The sequence below is a fragment of the Lactuca saligna genome, chromosome 6 (assembly GCF_052625555.1).
Source record: "Lactuca saligna cultivar CGN05327 chromosome 6, ASM5262555v1, whole genome shotgun sequence".
NCBI lineage: Eukaryota > Viridiplantae > Streptophyta > Magnoliopsida > Asterales > Asteraceae > Lactuca > Lactuca saligna.
In genome coordinates this window covers 58,642,048-58,659,009 of record NC_136422.1, presented here as the reverse complement: position 1 = coordinate 58,659,009, position 16,962 = coordinate 58,642,048, and the positions used below count along the sequence as shown (strand labels likewise).

General features: G+C 34.5%; 1 long non-coding RNA gene and 1 pseudogene across 2 annotated transcripts; one reads left to right on the top strand and one right to left on the bottom strand.

The window, feature by feature from the left end:
- Window positions 1-319: 319 nt before the first annotated feature.
- Window positions 320-1,999, bottom strand: LOC144999870 (uncharacterized). 2 transcript variants are annotated; one of them, XR_013661027.1, is made up of 3 exons: window positions 1,128-1,999; window positions 602-834; window positions 320-472 (listed from the first exon to the last, which is right to left on the bottom strand). It is a non-coding gene; the product is annotated as an uncharacterized LOC144999870 (long non-coding RNA). The 2 variants fall into 2 exon arrangements; XR_013661026.1 differs by having other exon boundaries at window positions 602-1,999.
- Window positions 2,000-2,232: 233 nt separating this feature from the next.
- Window positions 2,233-3,911, top strand: LOC145002613 (inactive cytochrome P450 76AD1-like; annotated as a pseudogene).
- The last annotated feature ends 13,051 nt before the right edge of the window (window positions 3,912-16,962 follow it).

Genomic DNA, 16,962 nt, shown 5'->3' with positions numbered 1-16,962 from the left:
TAAAGGTATAAATACGTGACGGATTATTATTATTTTAACACACTAGCTTATGTATATCTAAAACATGACCATAAAATAACTTATACACACTAGCTTATGATAATCATCCGTATTGTTTAGTATTTAACAACACAAATTCATAAATACCCATAAGATTTATTATCCTTTGGACACCAATAGTTTTTCTATGTGATTACTGATTATAATATAGACGTCTCGAACCAATAAAATCATAGCTATCGATGTATTAACATACAATCCATAAAATATAACTAGTCGTATACAAAATACAAATCGAATGTACATATCGCTTATAAGATACGACCAAAAAAATAATCAGTTTAAATAAATAAATAAATAAAAACTAAGTTACTAGTCAATACAAAAATAACAATAAAAATAAAGCATTCAACGGTTCTTGAATCATTCCAACAATACTTGTTTGGCAAATTAGCAAAACCTAAATTAGGATCTGCATCAGGTTAACAAAAAGAATAACATCAAAATTCAATTGTTTAATAAACCAACAAATCTACTTGATAAAGCATAAAAACCAAAAAAAAAAAATACTAATTAACAGCCGTATTGAATTGAAGATTACCGTGAGGATCAACTGCCCATTCATGTTTCCCGTTGATGAGTGACTTGTATAAATCTGATTACCTGATGGTTTGTATGAACTTAACATTTCAAAGAAATAAAATTACTAATTATATGTTTAACAGTTTTAGGAAAGTAGATATAAGTTCATCATCATTCTATCATGATACTCTTCTGCGATCTTTTATATTACAAGTGTTACCATGACAACAAATGAATCTGTCATTCGTCAATCTGCAAGACAAATATAGTCACTAATGTAGTAAATCAATAAGTAAAACAATATCGTATTATAATCAGAGATCCATGACATTTCTAATATACATAAAATTTCAACTACAAGGAAAAATAATAAGAAAATTGATTAAAGAAACGAAGCACCATTAAACAAGGACGAGAGGAAGAGTATCTGAGTGAGGCAAGAGATGAGTGCAAATGCGTTCAATATAAGAGATTACATCCAAGAATGCTAGATCAATATTTCTCAGAAATGAATCTGCCATATGTTACAAGAATAAACCACTTACTCTGCAATCAACCATAAAAGCTTCAATCAACTCATCCAATTTGTCAAATGCATCAAATAAGTCAATACTAAATTAGTTCACCAAAAGTTTTTTCATTACATCTCATGTCGCGTGCAAATCGAAGTGTAGTTTTTATCCTATAAAAAAATTAACAGCAATTTGAGCATGATTTCTATTAATAATAGTTGAAACAGAACAAATAACATGTGATTAAAGCAATGTGGAGCAAAACAAGTTTTCGATGAAAGGAAAGGCCACTAGCCCACTACTATTAATCAAAGTTTCCTATTCAAAAGTACAGAAAATGTATTGTTACATTCATCTCAACTATAACTGATCGCCTCCTAATTCGAAATCGATTCAACTACCATCATCATCGTTAGTTTATAATAAGAGTTGTGTTGGATTGGGCACTGTGTTAAAAAAGTGGTGATGATTAACAAATCTAGAGATTGAGAATCACAAATTAAGTGAATCAAAAGTAGTCAGAGTCTCAGACACATACCAATCATAGAGATGCAAGATACGTAGATCGTTTGAAATGTCGACTTTAGAGATGACTAGTGGCATCTACACAGATGGTGGAGGTTGTTTAGTGGTGGTTCGTTGGAGCTGCGTCGTGGTGGTTCTACGTCGTGGTCGTAAACATGATATAGAAGGAGAGGGTAAATACGACGATGAAGGGTCTGTAGTTCGTTGGATCGTTGTCGGATTTGATGAAGATCGTCATGGGGTTGATCTCGAAGTTACAATGTGTTGGATCGTTCACGAACTATGAAGAAAAGAAGACGAAGCAGATAGGTGGGAGGCTTGAGGCCTGGAAGTATTAATCAGGTGTCAATTTAGAAGGGGGGAAACCTAGCTAGGTCAAAATTGGGTGGGGGAGAACTCAAATTTTTTGACCACGATGGAGGGAACTTTAAAGTAAACTGAAATCTTAATATTTTTTCCTGTGTAAAATTAATATTGTCATTGCTATTTAATTGATTTTAATAATTTATTAACATTACTATTATAGTTATAATTTTAATAATAATAACTAATAGTATAATATTCTTTTTGTTTTTTAATAAAAATCTCACAATATTTTTATTATCATCATACAATGAACGAGACTGCAAATGGGCAACAAGCTGTGTCGCTAAGCCTTTTTGAATGATAAAACTAATTCTTTTAATAATTAAAAATATTATAATAATTATTATTTTTTGTTATCTTTATTATTAATAATTTTCAAAATTATTATGATAATAATTATTATTTACTACATATGTGTATGTATGTGTGTGTATGCAAGTCATGCGTCAAATTCATATGTATTAAACCTGAAGCCATGAGTAATATGTGATAAGCCATTAGCCTTAAGCCATAAGTTATATGCTATAAGCCACAAGCCTTAAGCCCTCAACCAGTGGCGGAGTGGCACAACAAACACCACCTTACTCTTGCAGTTTCCACCATTTCTTTAATGATGTTCGCTATTTTATTGCGGAGAGGGGACTCTTCGAACTCTTCAGGTGCACCATCATTGCCACCATGTCCTCGTTCCTTGCCGATTGTAGGTTACCTTCCAATTCTTACTCGTGACTTACACAAACAATTCTGTAACATGGCTCACATTTACCGACCCATTTTCAAGTTTCACTTGGGAAGCAAACTTGATGTCGTCATACATACACCTGACCTAGTAAAGGTGGTGGTCCATAAGCAAGATGACATATTTGCTAACCGCAATCCATCAATTGCTTCCTTAGCAATCTCCTATGGAGGTGTAGATGTAGCATGGTCTGACAACAACTCATATTGGCGTAACCTTCGTAAGATATTTGCTCATGAGGTTCTAAGCAACAAGAATCTTGAAGCGTGCAGGTTTTTTCGAAGGGATAAAGTTAGAAAAACTATAAAAAAATATTTATAGTAAGATTGGGACAGCAATTGACATTAGCCAGATTGCTTTCTCAACAGAGGCTAATGTCCTCACAAGCATGGTTTGGGAAAACACTTCCGATCCAAACGCAAAAGGTAGCCATTTTGAAGCGGAGTTGCAAAGGATTTCTTCAAATATCGTTGAGATTCTCGGATAGCTGAATCTCTCTGATATCTTCCTTAGTCTTGCATGGCTTGATCTACAAGGCATCTTAAGAAAGACCAAGAGGCAATTTCATCAGTTGGATCGAATTTTCACAAGCATTATCGATGATCGAATCATATCTAACTCTATAAAGACAAAGGATGTAATTGGGCATGAAGGAAAGAAAGATGTTTTACAGATCTTATTAGAGCTCGAGGACCAAAAAGATGCAACATCGATTAGTATCACCCAGATTAAGGCGCTTCTCTTGGTAATTAGTATTCTTTAAAACTACTTCTAAAGGTAGATTTAATACTTTCCAAATAATTTTGCATAGTTATATCTATGTCACACCTATCCAGTAATTGAGAAAGATCCATCTGCATGAATACGAAATAGCCTCAGGATTTTCGTTTATGTTAGACTGCAAAAATTACAATTTGGTTGAACTTTTGTTGTATCAGGACATTATGGTTGCAGGAACAGAAACAACGACAACGCTTATAGAATCGACAATGGAAGAGATCATGCAAAATCATTACATAATGAAAAGGGTTCAAGAATTAGCATAAATTGTAGGACTTGACTACGTTGTAGAAGAATCTCATCTCCGTAAGTTACAATACCTAGAAGCAACTATTAAGGAAACCTTTCGGTTGCACCCTGTAGTCCCTCTCATACTTCCAAGATCGCCAAGCATTGAAGTTGTGTAATCTTAAATTCTTACCATCTGCCAGCACAAGGGCCTACCATTTCTTCTATGTTGTTATGAAACCAATTGAGAACTCTCAGAACTCATATGCAAAGCCAACTTTAACTAGAATGGGCACAAAAATTGGAATATGTCAACACGATAGGTTATAAACCTCAAGTTGTGTGCTAGTGATAAACTACAGGTTTTATTCTTGATTAAATCTTAAAACTCCTTCAGGATCTTTTAGACTCCGATTGTTCTCTTGACATATAAGACTCTCTTGCCAAGACCCATTCCTTGACAAACAAATATTCAAGAGATAGTGCGGATTCTTATCAAGAGAAACACTTCACACAATTGGCATTAGTTGGTTTTTGTTTTATCCAAAACAACACAACTTACCAGTTTCAAATGTACAAGACTAGAACACATTTTATTCTTACATTTAACAAGCATTATAAACCTTCTTTAAAATATGTCACTAAAGTTACAATCTTGGAGTATAACTCTAGGAATAGTTAGGAACGAAGTATGAGTCATCTTCTTGATTTAACCACTTCAACACTTTAAGATTCCTCTTCTTAGTCATAGGAATGCACTAAGATGTCCTTAAAGGATGAATTGTGATATGGTATCACAATCATTACGATGATCATAAAACATGATACTAAAGTACTCTCCCATCTTTTAAGATTTGAGAAACTTTTATCTTTCTGCCAAATTTGATTCTTCTTATTCGTTTTGCCATACATCAAAACTTTTCCAATGCTTCAGAATTTAAGTTAAACTTGTAAGTAAAACAATATTTACTAAACTTTAGTAAATCATGACGAATTGTCTTATCGATCTCTTGTGGTGGGCTTGACCAGTGCACAAGAATGTGTACTCGATCCCTTAGTCCTTCACTTGACTCACATATACATGTGAACAAGGAATTAGTCTTAATTTTCCAAATATGAAAATTCTCATTCATCATACAACTTGCATGATTCCAAGTTTCGGTCCAATTGAAAACTTGCGTGATGAGAATCTTTCTTTATTTGGTAAATTTAGACACTACCACAAAAGAAAGAATAAAATTCAAATTTCCAGTATTGCTAGAAACATACAAACATCAATTTTCCTTAAATGTCATTACAAGGAGATATAAAATAAAGTAAAACAAAATTTTATTTATTTATAAATGTGGAAAAAAAACTTTTTCATTACAATGAAACTTTAAATGAAAACTATGATATTACATATTTTCTAGCAATCTATCATAACTCCTAAGTAGTAGCTCAAGAATCTGATCTTCAAACGATGCGATCGAAATCCATCTTCTCGATCAGATTCAACATACTCTTTCTTTAAGTTTCCTTCCCTTTGCTTGATCCTACCAAACATCAAAATGTAACCGAGTCTCATTTTGTATTAAGAATCATCAATTGGAAACTTAACAGAGTAGGTAGTGGACTTACCTGAAGTAGAGTCAAACTATTTGATTCTTCCTTTTCTCAAATCTTTTAGGTAGCCAGGGAAGCTTCGCAACCAATGCCCCTTCTTTTGGCAATAGAACCATATGGACTCTTTGGTAATTGTACATGGGATTATCTTAGACTTAGATTTTCTCTTTACCATTTAGTCAATCGAGTTGATTATGGTCGATCCCTTTCCATTGGGAATAGAAAGCTTTGTTGGATATCTAATGTTACCATTGTCAATGTCCATGGAAGTTTGAGAAGTTGATCTTCTAATCAAATTTGCTTTACAACTGCTCCAAATCATTGTTGATTTAGCAGCATCAAGCAAATAGGTAAGATCATTAAGGGTCATGTCATAGTCTGTTACATAGTGGTCCTTAAAGAACTCACTATGTGACATAGAAAGTGATTGAAGAACCTATTCAACAACCAACTTCCACAAGACTTTGACACCCAACTCTCCCAGCTTGTAAATATGCGACTTCATCTCCAACATGTGAGCACACATAGACTTTGCTTGCCAACAAGGCTTGAGTGACCTTGAACTATTCAAGAACATGCCGGATAGGGAGAATAATTGGATGATGTGGAGGAAGAGAAGTATGATTTCCATTATCCAACCATGGAACATCATCTTCATTAGGAAACTATGTTCCAAGAGATTTAGGAAGATCATAGTTGTCTAAGCTAGACATCTATAATAGGAGAAATTCAAGTTAGTTGATTCAAAGTCCTTAATATAACACCCAATATGAAATATTAAGCCTAGGAACCAACGCAATATTTTATAACTTGGAAGAGGGATATCGTAATCCAAGCTATAAAATATTTGAAGGTAGGTGAATGATGATTCACCAATTTCCACCATGAAAAACGAAATAAATTATTAATTTTTAAATGCATTTGAAATTCCTAGATCTTTTGAGATGCATTGAACTTTTTAATTGCATGTTTCAATCTCGATTGTGCCCCCTCAAGTTTTGTGACTGGAATGTCGAGGATCACAAAACAAGGTGTGAATAACCATGCAAATATACTTGCTACCCTTAATATTTATCACTTAATCGATGTGCCGATTAACCACACGCGCTCCACCGATCCTATGATAAACATTTTGTTACCCTTTTCCTACCTTGTTAAATCCAAGCTAGTGTGTCGGTTAACCACACGCGCTCCACTGCCGACTTAAGAAAAGTGCAAAGTGTAATTTCATGGTTTAGCACCAAATTCACATTTTCCTAACGAAACTATGATTGGGAATTTATAAAAGGTTTAGTTACTTTATATTTACATTATACTTATAATGAAGGGACGGTTACAGTCCTATCAAACCCATTCGGCTAATGACCCTCCACTAATCACGAAAGTGGTGGCTGAGAATGGACACCCATTAAACTGCCATTTTATAGGCAGTAACCTTATACCCCCCCTTCTTGATCGGCTTCGTGAATGAGGCCAACTAAAGATAAGACTGACTTTGTTCTTATACACACACACATACACACACACACACACACATATATATATATATATATATATATATATATATTATTAACTTATAATACTATAAGCTATAAGGGTTGAATTTAAACTTATAAATTTCTAAGGGTTTAACTTGGAATTAAAGTATTCATGAGGGGAAAGTTTACAAATTCCAAAATTTGAGGGCAAGTTTTGAAATATTCAAAAACTTTTGGAGTTTCATAACTTATGATTTTAATTAAGGTTATAAAAACTTTAATGAAGAGACTCTTAAATATCCATAACTTGAGGACAAGTTATGGAGTTCATAAAAAAAAAAGACTATTCAATTGTGTAACATATGCAATTTAATGGACTTTAAAAGAAATAACTTTTGGTAATCCATAACGTGAGGACAAATTATAGACTCCATTAAAAACATTTAGATCAAGAATTAACTAACAAACAAATTGCAAATAATTCCTATGATCTACCAAAACTCATAAGTGTATGAACAATGAACAATCATATCAACAATTTCAAGAATTACATAAACACACATAAAACTTGAAAATTTTATAACAACCTTGAAATTTGTTTACCATAATCATTACCACATGAAAAACAAGTCTTATAAGTCCAAAATAGTTTAAGGTAATGATTCTAGACGAATTCCAACCTTAAGACTCAAAGATATGCTGTCACGGGGTTCAACTCATCGAGTGCATGAACCAACTCAACAACTTGGATATTTTATGCATGGACTCGGCGAGTCCATCAGTGGACTCGGCAAGTTAACTATCCAGAACAGTAGAAAATCAATTTTTTCAGCAATTTGCAACAAGTATAATTGAAAACAACCCTAGGCTCTGATACCACTGATGGGTTTTGAGCATTCTAACACTCCTTTGGTGTACATGCAACCTATAAACCTTGGATCTATGTTTTCTCTATTATACATGCAAATATTCAATATTCCAAGGTTTCATCCTAACTAGCATAATATGAACCAAGTATACTACATTAATCTAGTAGAATGACATACCTTTTGATGGAGCTTAAAGTCTTGAACATTTAAGACCCCCATGCCCTAAGTTTTGCCCCTCAAATGGTTCACACAACACCCAGAATCCTTGGAATAACTTGAGAGTAAGGATACTTGCACCAAAATCGGTTTTTCCCTCTTGTATACTAAACACTAGTGCTTAGCCCCCATTTTATGAACCATAGACCTCTTTATATAGTGTGGAAGATTAGGGTTACATTCATGTAAACCCTAATACCCATGACCTTTCCTTTCCATAGGATCCATAGTTTAAACACTCCATGGACTATCCATGAAAGCTTAGTCCAACCTAAATAAACTTGACCCACCATTTATATATATATATATATATATATATATATATATATATATATATATATATATAATAGTATATACTTAATTAGTTCCTTTTAATCACTAAATTCTAAATTAAATCATGATTAATACTAATTAAATAATTTGATTTCATATTAATATATTAGAACTTATAATATATTAATATAAAATCATAAGTATCCTTTTTTCTCATTTTGTCTATCCAATTGTTCCGATGCCATGCAACCCAAATAGACCATGCTAATTGGGTCAAGTACATACGGATTATATTTTTGGACATAAACACTAAGCCAACATTCCAAATGCATCACTATAAGCTACAAACTCTTCAACTCCTTCAAGTAAAGAAAGAATCGGTGCTTCACACAACTTCTTCTTTAACTTCTAAAATGCTTCCTTATGCTTCTCACTCCAAGTATAAGTAGCTCCTTTGTGGTTCAAAGTTGTCAATGGAGCAGCTATCAAAGAAAAGCATTGAATAAATCTTCGGTAATATCTGGATAATTCCATAAAGCTTCGGATATCCATAAGACTCTTTGCTTGTTCCTACTTTGTTATAGCTTCAATCTTATACGGGTCAACCATAATCCCTTATTGGTTAACCACATGAACCAAAAATTGGACTTCTTGAATCCAAATATCACATTTGGAGAACTTTGCATACAACTTCTCCTTTTTCAGAACTTCTAACACTTCTCACAAATGCTTGTCATACTCCTGCTTACTTTTTGAGTAAAACAAAATGTCATGTATTAACACTATCATGGATTTATCGAGGAATGGTTTATAAACCCTATTCATCAAATCCATGAATGTTGTTGGACCATTGGTTAGTCTAAACAACATAACCAAGAATTCACAGTGTCCATATCTTGTTTTGAATGCAGTCTTTTCAATATCCTCCTCTCTTACCTTTAGCTGATGATATCCTGACCTAAGATCGATCTTCAAGAAATAGCTCGAACCTTGCAACTGATCGAACAGGTCATCAATCCTTGGCAACATGTACTTGTTTTTTATTGTTGCCTTGTTCAGCTCTCTGTAATCTATGCACATTCTCATGCTCCCATCTTTCTTCTTTATGAATAACACCAGAGCTCCCGATGGTGATGAACTAGGTCTAATAAAACTGTTGTCCAACAATTCCTGAAGTTGTGTCACAAGATCCTTCATCTCCGTCGGTGCTAATCAATATGGTGCTTTTGCTATTGGTGTTGTTCCCGGTAACAAGTCTATTCTAAACTCCACTTGTCTATCATGGGGCAATCTAGGAAGATTTTCGGGAAAAACTTTCGGATAGTCACACACTACTGGTATACTTTCACCAAATTTATGTGATATAAAGGATTAGTTCGCTCCAAAATAAAACAATAAATTGGCAGGCAATCCATTTACAAGAAAGGTACCTGAAGTGACATCTGTTGCATCCTTTGTGGCTTCCAGTGTCATCTACAAAGCTCTGGCTTTTGGCTTTGGTAGGAGATTAGGCCTTGTTGCAACCTTCTTCTTCGGGCAATCCTTTAAAATGTGCCCTTCTTCGTGGCATCCATAGCACACCCTTTTGTTGTATGTGCACTCGTTGGCGTAGTGCCTTGGCTTTCCACATTTAAAACAAGTGACATCCTCACCACATTTCCCAGCATGTTTCTTCATACATTTATCACACAATTTTGCTTCGCTTTTTCTTCCTCTCGAATCAGACTTTAAGAATTTAATTTTCTTATTGGACCTCGAAGATCCATCAAAATTTCTTTTGTCACCAACCTCTACCCTCTCCTGACCCCTTTTCTTTAACTGGGTTTCCACATTTTTAGCTGCTCAGACTGCTGTCTTCAGAGTAGCAACCATATTGATCGTTGGGCCAAAGTTGGATGGCATGCCGTTTGCGAACCTCTTAATTTTTTAGAGTTCAGTTGGCACTAAGTATGGAAACAACTTCATCTTTTTGGTAAATGCAGTAGCATAGTCATCAATGCTGATTTTCCCTTTCCTCAAGTTTTGAAATTCATTGTTTAGATCTATCAGATCTATCTCTAAGTCGTACTGCATCTTTAATTGCTCCAAAAACATTTCCCAAAACATTTTCAGGGCTTCTGCTTATGGCATCGTGTCTGCCAAAAACTTCCACCAGCTTAGAACTCCGGTCTTTAGTTGTAGCACCTCAAAAACAGTTTTCTGCTTTTCGCTATAGTTGCAGCTTTCAAATACAATCTCCATTTCAGAGCACAAGTCCATAATCTCTACAGGTTTTGTGCTTCCTGCAAGACTTGGCAGTTTGGCACCCGATAAATTCTTATACATACACCTATCTCTGTTGATTTCCCTCTCCGAGTTATTCCTTTATACAACTGTGGGTTCCACTTGACTGACAATATGGCTGTAATTTCCTTCTTCTGACTGTCCCTCATTTAATTCAGGTTGTTTAACATGCATTGGAAGTTCATTCCTCTTGTTCAGCAATATTTGCCTCATTTATTCCCTTTTTCCAGCTATCATTGTCTGAATCATGGCTTGCACTCCAACCATGGTGATGGGTTCTAGTGTAGCTTCTACTATAGGCACTTCCTCCATCACTTGGGGTTGAGGTTGCTGATTTCTATTTGCATTTCCAGCTCCTCTTTGGGTTCTTGCCATTTTGATCTATACACCAAAATTTAGGTGAATTTAGATCTTTATTTACGATAGATATTTAAATTCTCCTTATCACTCCGAAACGTTTACATGCTAGTTCTAATATCGTAGTCGTACGCTTAGAATCTGAACAGATAAGTTTTCCAGATCCGGTCGGCAACAAACCATAGATCCGAACAAATAACATTATATATGACAAACATAAAATAATTAGCACATAAAATCATTTTAGGCATCTTTTCTAAAATATACTAGTGGTCGTGTCTAAAATATGGCAGACACTCATCTCACGATCATCACTTAGCATTCTAAGTTGAATTCTGGAAATCCTACAAATTCGTAGTTCGCTTAAAATAATGCTCTGATACCAACTATGACATTCCCAAATTTCTTGGCCATAAAATACTGATTTAGTTTATGCTTTTAAAATGAAACCAGAGTAATATTCCAAAAGATGTTGCAGAATTTGTCCCCAAAACAAAATATGATAAAAATTTATCAAAACATTTCTTAAAGAAAGTGATTTTCATTATATAACAAAACCTCGGGATGTCATGCTCCAATGCAGAACAAAATTATAAACAGTACATTATAAGCCTTACAACACTTATTTACATCTAATGTCCTATAATGCAAAAATCCGTTGTCATCATCCAACTATGCTCTTGGTCCACTACATGTAATATAAAAAGTTGAGTGGTCAGGCTTGAGAGCTTGGTGATTATATAGGTTTTTCAACCCATAATAAATAAATTTATTAATTTCACCAACAATCAATAAATTTATTAATTTCATCAACCAATAATAGCCCTGATTACCTATTCCTGTTATTCTCACTTTACGTCCCTAAACACCTATCATAAGGGATCTAACCTAAGGATTTTCATCAAGGTGACAACACTGATTTAGGGATTCCTCAGCAATTTATGTTAATTAAGGCAACCATGATGGGGACGGAGTATACTGGTGAACACTAAGTTCAAAAACACCTACAGGTTGCGAGCCTGCTAGCGTTCCACTTGATTGTCTAGAAAGGTCTGTGGTCATCATCTATACTTCGCTAGATGACTATAATAACATTAGAATCGAGCCCTCTCATAATTTTTCACACATCAACTATTTTATCTACCCTAGTTTTACCTAACATATTTGGAGATAAAAATACATATACAATTTAAACCTGTATAAAACATTCATTAAATACTATCTCAAATAAACAAATAATATTTATAGAAATAACACATATTTTATAGAAAAATACTTCATATCTATGCGTAAGATGAAAGTGACTATACACTAACCTGATAAGACGATGGCGGTTGGACATCACTTCGTCCCTTAAAACAATCTTTTTCGATAAAACCGAGATGTTTTCTCAAAAACCGGGCTTTACTTGGGCAGAGTTTCTACTCGAAAACTCTTTTATCGAGATCTTTAGGTGCTTCGGGATTTGCTTATGATGCTAGGATAGTATTATAGGTTTAGGGGTAATTTTTTCAATACAAAACAAAGTATAGAGCTTAGAGGATGAAAATTGTAACATCAATTCAGATGGCATCATCCACTATTTAAAGTGGCTGAACACTTGAGTTGCGTTGGGCGTAAATCTATGGAATGCGGGGCTAACTGATTCACCAGCCACTACGTTGTGCATACATCGAATACGCTGGGCGTACAAAGGGATCATCTCGGACGCGTCAAGACTACGAACACACGTCTATCTTGCGAAGGGGTAGGCGACGTGGCCAAGTTCGGACTGAGTACACCAGGTCGCTGGGCGTACTCCGATTTATCAAACTTCAAAAATTCGAAACTTTCACATACAAAATCCATTTATGACATTCTTTCTATCCACACGTAGGTGAGACCATGCTCTACAACTTTCGTTTAGACACCGTTGGCTAATATTGACTTTATTTTTCAAGTTATATTTTATAACAGACCGAGACAGGAAAAATCCGTTAAAAATTCATTACTTCTTCATTCGATGTCCATTTTTTCTGTAATTTTACCGTTAAACTACTATCAACGAGATCTTGAATTCTTGTTTATGTTGTGTCGGCTAAAAATCGGTCGATCTATAATTTGAGTTTCGGGTTGTATACTGCTAAGCCGAAACTTATAAAAATCATAACATCCTCATACGAAGTCATATTTGGGCGTTCTTTTTATGCACGCTCTCAATTTAATGTGTACTACAACTTTCATTTAGATTGATAAGGCTAAAAAGTAGTTTATCATAAACTCACTTTTTATGTCACATAGCTTCGTGCCGGTTCTGCCGTGAAACTTCGACAATTGATAACGTCTTCGTTATAACTTAGATTTCGGTATTCTTTATATCCATGGAATCCTTTTTTTAACCACTACAACTTTCTTCATAAATATTAGGTTAATCTAGGATTTATTTTTGATGCTTATTTCTATCCTTAATTTATTAAATCATAATAATCAAGTATAAGCACATAATAATCAAATAAAACATCTTTATTATTTCAAAAAAAGTTACAAAAATTAGCCTAGACTATTACAACATCATTAATGTCTATCCTAGAAACACGGACGTTACAAACCATGAACCTTACGATTCATAAATTTTCGAAATAATACTCCATTAGTGGTAGCTAAATTCAATGGGAAACCTTTAACATAAAACCTTAAGTTTTCAATTAGTTAGCATCCACTAACACAATACACTCTTATCTCACATCATTTTTGCCAAATCTATTCTGACATGTTGACTCCCCTGAAAGGTCTATTTGAGATATTACCATACTAGAAACTGATTGTTTCCCCCTTAGGGTCTATCATGATCATATAAACCTTGACCACTTTCCTTGAAGGGTCTATCATGGCCAAGCATACCGATCCTTCTCTACCATATCCATCGACAACTTAACACATAACATCCATATAACACATAACCTAAAGCCTAATAAGCTTGAACCACATAAGTCATAAGCGTGTTGTTCACACTATGTCATGACACCAATTATCCTTTCAAATGATCAGCTCATGGAACCTCATCATTATTTCTATCATCCTTCCCAAGACTTCTCAACTGACAACCCACTCCTGAAAATTGGCAAAACCAGGGACCAACTATGTTTTGACCTACATTTGTTAAAATCCATCTATTCCTCTTCAAAAAAAAAAATATTATGACTATAGTCTTTGTTAGTAAATTCCTCCCTAGGACATATGCAATCATAATCATTAACGAACATAACCCATAAGGGAGCACACCAGTCATCATAGATCCACTGTCATCCATTCTCAAAAAGCATACAATGCTTAGCATCTAAAGGCTACAACCTCCCTATGATCCAATCAAAACTGGATGCAAAAGTATGACCACCACCCTACATCATGCTACTCATATCACAGACCAAACCACAGACTGGCAACAACATATGAGTATTATAGTATGACCATCACCCTTGGAAACTTATATAATGGTTGTTAGATGTCTGGATGGTGTCTTGAATCCTTATGACTTCATCAGACAAGAATAGGCAGGGAGATTCTCCAAACAATCCTTGACTTGACCAGAATGAAGTATATTATAAGCGTACTTACGCAACAAAAGGCCACGCATGAAGAATTGAAGAAATGTTGCTCATGAGTCTAATAATTAAACTCCATAGTCGTCACACATACTTTAGAGCACTAGCAAATTGAACTGCATCACCAAGTATCCTTATACTCAAAAGAAGACGTTCCTCAGACACTTACTTACTTCCACCCTATAGTCATACCCGATTAGAACATGAAATGAAGAAAGTAGGCAATCCCATTTTATGAAACCGATCCGTATTTGACAATCCTTAACAATAGATGACCGATCCTTGGTGTGAGCTAAAAATGTTTGAGCATTCTAATATACAACCTAGGTCATCCAATTGCATTCTCACGAACATACATGACACTCCCATAATGACCCACTTGCAAAGACGAGGTCCCTAACTAGCAACTCCTCTGATACGAACACTATTCCTGCATTTTTATTGACATTGACTGATCCAAGTACTTGAGTTATATCCATCATATGATGGATTTTGGCATTCCTTCTAACGCTTAGATGGAAATTCTTCAACCATTTTGAGAGATATACTACCAAAACTTGTAACCACAAGCATTCTGATGAGACACAGTTTCCATTCCCTTCATGCATGAATAACCTTGAAGTAATAAACTCGCATGCCCAAACCATATGCTCTTCTGATCCATGCTGCTGAGACTATAAGTCAAACATCTGCCAAATTTCTAATCTGAATGTTAAATTGTACCCCGCTTAGGGTTTGAATTACTATTAGTTGACACTCATATTATTAGAGTCCCAAACCGGCCCAATCAATGTCTATAATCCTTAATTCTTAAATACCATACCTACTATATAATCACATAGTCTTTGGAATTATCAGCTACTGTCACACCCCGAAACCACGAACGATGGAAACGTTCAGGGGTAGAGGACATCATGTACAGTATCACAACAGTGTAATATAATAAACAAGCAACAACATCATCCATTGCATTATAAGTAGAGTTTTAATACATGTGTGTTCTTTCATTGTAGTAAGACACCAAAAATATGCAATCAAAATAAAAGACGAGACTTGTCTGCTCCGTCTTCTCAAAACCTAGCCATCGTACCTGTCTACTATTGACCTGAGAATACAAGTTATTTTGGAAGAGAGTATCAGCTTTAAAGCTGGTGAATTCATAAGTATTTAAGTGTCATTGTCTTGCATTGAAAAGTTGTTTTAAAAGTCATACAAACCATTAAATGAAAATGTTGATATAAGTATGAAAAGCCCTAGAAAATCCCTTATTTTCTATCAGTTTGAGATGTACTCTTCTACCAAGACCCGAATGTTTTGTAAGTTAAATGATAGTTTTTTCTTCAATTGTTTAGTACTAAAGTACTTAGTCTAACTCATCGTTTATGTGAAAGTATCACAAAATAAAGTAAACAGGAAAATGTGCTACTGTAAGTGTTGTCACTGGGTACTAGGACTAACACAACATCGCATTAAGCAAAATATGTAACCTAATGAACATCCGAAGATTGTCCAGAAAAACTATTAATGTAAGTGTCATCGCTGGGTACTAGGAGTAACACAACACCGCAATAAGCGAAAAGTATAACCTTATGAACAATCGAAGATTGTCCACTTGTCCTCTGTAGCAGCAGCAGGTGGGTGGAGGGGTTAGCCCCGGTTATCGATCTACCTAGTATATGTAGTAACCTTAGACCTCCGTAGATGGTCATCAACCACTGCTGCTAATCTGTGGGGTTCGGAATGGTATGTCCCGCCGAGATATCCCATTGAACCGGGAAAGGAAAGACAATTTACACAGAAAGTACTAATAAATCATCCTCGTAGTTCTAAGTACAAGTATCCAGGTAAGTGAATACAGGATAATGCACCTATGTAAAAGTGTTCATGTATGGTATTCATGTAATTGTGTTCATGTAACAGGTAAGTATATGTAAACATATTCATGTATCAGGAAAGCATATGTATATGTAATCATGTATCAGGTAATGTACTTGTATAGACTCATGAATGAATTGACTCTTGTGTGATTCCTTGTAATAGGAGTAATGTTTGATATCTTCAAATTGTCCCTATGATGATTTACAAAAATGTAATTAGTTATTCAAGTAGGTTTATACACTCTTACTACTCAAGGGTGTGAGAAACTAAATGAAAGATGTAAACTATAACATCAATACATATATAAGAATACAAGTGTATATGCATAGTTTAGTTCAAGAATGTAAAATGGTTTTGTAAGACATCTTATGGTTTTTGAACAATAATTAACAATGACTTGATGTCATTTTAATAAACATTTCAAAAGTAAAACATTTGATAACATAATATTCTTAAGATTTAAAACCATTTCATGCATCACATTTTGTAGTATGTGAAATCTGTTAAATGACAAACACAGTTATAAAATACATATCAATGATTTAATAACATGTTTGTTTCTACTTGTATTCCCCCCCCCCCTTTTAAATCATTTAAAATCATTTAAAACATTGATTAGGGGTATCAACTCACATGTAGTTGGTAGTTTAGATGAACTGGACGGTGTAGGATTGTTAGGTGTCAAGTGAG